Genomic DNA, 4,038 nt, shown 5'->3' with positions numbered 1-4,038 from the left:
AATCCAAAGCAGGATCTTGAAGAGATATTTGTGTAGTCATGTTCATAATAGCACTATTCACAATAGCCAAGAAGTGGAAGCAACCCAAGTATCCATCGACAGATATCATTAAAATGTAGGTATACATACAATGGAATATTATTTAGCCTCAAAAAAGAAGGAAATTCTGACACATGCTACAACACAAAGGAACCTGGAGAACATTATGCTAAGTGACATAAACCAGTCACAAAAAGTCAAATCCTGTATGATCCCACTTCTATGAGATATCTAGAGAAGTCAAATTCATAGAAACAGAAAGTCCATCGATAGTAACTAGGGGCTGGGGGCAGCAGGAAATGGGAAGTTGTTCAATGGGCACAGAGTTTCAGTTTTGCCAGATTAAAAAGTTCTGGAGGTTGGTTGCACAACAGTGTGAATATACTTAACACTGTACACTTAGAAATGTTTAAGATAATAAATCTTACGGCTTTTTTTCCCACAATTTTTAAAAAGAGAGATAAGCCAAGTGCAGAAATAATTCTAAAGATTTTATTGAATAATGTCAACTAGTTGGGAGATAAAAACATGATTTGGGGTCCTATAATTACTCTCCAACTAGTCCAAATTGGCTCATCCCTCTTTTCCTAAATAGTGGGTCCCTGAATCACTTCTTTGCCATATTCTATAGCTTTCCAGTCACCTTTGATCATTTCAGATTTAAGACTGAGTCTGTAACCCAGCAGAACCCTATGGAGCCTTCCTGGGACCGATTCCCCCTGTCCTCCTGGTCAAATCCATCTAAGTATGTGATTTGCTGCAGCAGTTCAAAAATAATTTCTCTATAATCTTCCTGGCTTGTGATCTCACAGTTAAACAAGTCAAGGCTTTTCAAATTTTTAAGATTTTGCAGAGCTTCTACTATACCAAGATCTTTGATTTTGTTTCCACTCAAACTGAGGTAGGTAAGATTTGGACATTTCTCTGCCAGGATATTCAAGCCTCCAGAAATTATACTGCCACTACATTCCAACTTTCAAAGTTACTCAAGCTGGGCAGTCGGGCCAGTGAACTTTGTTCCACATTAGCCATACTCGAAAACTCTTGTTTTTTAAAAGTATCATTCAGGCTTTCAGTTTCCCCATTGTTCTTTCACAGGGCCGTTATTACCGGAAACAGACCAGAACTAGATAAACCAGAGCTCGCGGGCCTCTCAGGGTCGCAGCTCCCTAGCACGAGAATGGAAAATTTCCTACCTACCGTCCCAAACGGGGGTCCCGACCAGCCTCGGTCTTACCGGGCTTTCCCAGCACCACTCAGGCGGTGCCCGAAGGCGGAAGGACTCCTCCCCTCAGAGGGGCCTCCCCTCAGAGGGGAAAACCCAATTAAAGCGGCACTCCGCTCAAAACCAGGTGACCAAGTCTCACACCTTTCCCCCCGCCCCCCCCCAAAAAGAAAATCTCCAATCAAGGCATCCCAGTAGGTAAGTACACCCTGGTGTCCTCACGCTCGAGGTTCTGCCACTCACCAGAGGCGTCTCAAAGATCAGACAAGACCAAACCAGACCAGCACCGTTTCTTCCTCCTCCTCCTCTTCATCCTCCTCGTCTTCCTCATATCCTTCAGGTGGACCACCTTCATCTTCATCGTGTTCATCTCCATATCCCCATCATCCTCTTCCTCTTACCCTGGGGCTTCGCCAAGATGGCGGCGCCCATGTGGCTGTGCATTTCCCAGGGTCGGTGGTTTGGTACCTGAGGAGGGCCATGAGTCCGGCCTCTGGGGCTGCGTGAGGCCCACACGGGCGCTCAGGGGTTTCTGGTGGCGCAGAAGGCTCGGGGTCTGTTCAAGGAATTCTCCGGGAGGGGGATGAACACAGAGCTCCCAGAGCTCTTCCACACGCAGCTTCGACACCACGGCCGGCTCACTTCACGTGGGGCATCTGCTGGCGCTACAGGGCCTGTCTCACTCCCAGCGAGCAGGCCTCAGCACGATGACGCTGGTGGGAGGCGCCGCGGCGCGCTTGGGAGACCCGAGCGGTGGTTCCAAGGCGCGCGAGGCACCGGACGCAGAGCACTCGCAGATCAATGCGCCCGCCCCGCAGCGAGGGCTCAAGGCCCTGGCGGCTGACCACCAGCAGCTCTTCACTAACGCGCGGACCCAGGTTAGCTTCACCTTGCTGGACACCTCGGCGTGGTCCCAGAAGTATCACCTGCTGCACTTCCTAGCTGCAGTGGGCTGCCACTTCCGCAGGGGTGCGCTGCTGAGCCGACTGAGCATGCAGACTCCGCTCCAGAGCCTGGAAGGCATGAATTTGGCCAAGTTTTTAATACCAGGTGCTCCAGGCCTATGATTGCTACTACCTGTTCTAGCCTTATGGATGCCGGGTCCAGCTAGGTGGATCTGATCAGCTGGGCAATATCATGTCTGGATATGAGTTCATCCATAAGTTCACCGGAGAAGACATATTTAGAATCTTCCTCTAATTACAACTGGAGCAAAACTGGGAAAGTCCGCTGGCAATGCTGTCTGGCTAAACAGATAAGACATCTCCATTTGAACTGTATCAATTCTTTGTGAGGCAGCAAGATGATTTGGTAGAAAGGTCCCTGAAGCTCTTCACTTTTCTGAACCTTCCAGAGATTGACCACATAATGTAGCTGCATGTCAGAGAGCCAGAAAAGCAGGGTGGTCAGAAATGACTCGCTGCAGAAGTAACAAAGCTTATTCACAGACAAGAACGACTGGAGTCTGCTAAAAGGTGTACACAAGCCCTTTATCATAGTAGCATAGATGCACTAGAGGTCATGTCTGATCAAACTCTTTTAGAGTTTTTAAAAGAAGCTTCATCTTCTGAATTAGTTCTTGACCCTGGAACAAGCATCCTAGATGCCTGCTGCAAAGTAAATGCCATTTCAAATGGACCTCGAGGGTATCGGATGATAACAGAAGGCGGAATCAGTATAAATCACAGACAAGTAACAAATTCTGAGACTGTTTTAGTTGTTGGACAACGTATTCTTAAGAATGGACTTTGGTTACTTAAAATAGGAAAAAGAAATTTCTACATTATAAAATGGCTTCAGCAATGATAAAAAAAATCCTTCTGGTGGTTCAAACTTATCCACAATTCATTCTCAAGACATACGAACTTATACCTTTGCTTATGCAAATCAAACAATAGGCAGGCGGGGGACAGGGGAGAAGTGTCTCAGGAAGGCCTCATAGGGTCCTGCTTGGTAACACGAGAAGAAGAAGTTGCAGGACTTGTAGGCAGCACCGTTCAGCTACATCGGACATGCGTGAAGGGGGTCATAGATATGAAGTTGGAACATGCCCAGCCACGCCCAGGACTCTATTTCCTGTCACATTTGACTCAGTCTGCTTTGAGGAGGGATAGAGACAGCTGTGTGGCCCTTCTCAGGATCAGCACAGGCAGATCAAGCTGAGAGCACTGAAGTTTACTTGTGCTGGCAAGGAGCCATCGGCCTTGAAAACAGGGTCCATTAATGGTTTACTTTTTCCTTTGTCTCGGGACATAAAATTAGCAAAATTTCTCCTGCAGCCCATCACCGTTTTCTGTGGGCTTCTTGCAGAAGTGCCAGCTGTCACTCCATGACTCGGATCACTCCACACAGCACATTCTAACCTGAATGACACTGGCCAAAATGCACTAGCCATCGGTCCCGCCTGCTTTGAATTTCCATCGTTGCACAGCCCAATCTTAGCAGAGGGAAGCCCGCTCAAGGAAGCAGAGCTGAAGGTTAGCTCTGACCCCTGTGCGTGAACGTGCACTGAAAAGTGACAAGTGACACAAAGATAAGAAGTAGTGATGATGATGTGTATCCTTATACACTGAATGTAGCGTCTCTCCTCCTCTGGAGACCAGGAGGATGTAAGCACATAAGGAAGTGGATGGCATTTACCGTCCCAGGGGAGAAGCTGTGCACAAAGACATGATAAATACTCCTGCCAGCTCAAAATAAACACTGGTGTCACAAAGACACTTCTTCCAGCCCCCTGGTGTTTGGGGTCCTCCCTTTCTGTATTCCACCTCCCT

At 47.7% G+C, this 4,038-nt stretch overlaps 1 pseudogene; it reads left to right on the top strand.

Annotated features, from left to right (window-relative positions):
• Positions 1–1,682: 1,682 nt before the first annotated feature.
• LOC101321400 (tyrosine--tRNA ligase, mitochondrial pseudogene) lies at positions 1,683–3,070 on the top strand (annotated as a pseudogene).
• The last annotated feature ends 968 nt before the right edge of the window (positions 3,071–4,038 follow it).

Source organism: Tursiops truncatus, chromosome 14, assembly GCF_011762595.2.
Source record: "Tursiops truncatus isolate mTurTru1 chromosome 14, mTurTru1.mat.Y, whole genome shotgun sequence".
NCBI lineage: Eukaryota > Metazoa > Chordata > Mammalia > Artiodactyla > Delphinidae > Tursiops > Tursiops truncatus.
Note: the sequence above shows the minus strand (reverse complement) of the source record. Positions and strands in the feature narration are given on the sequence as shown.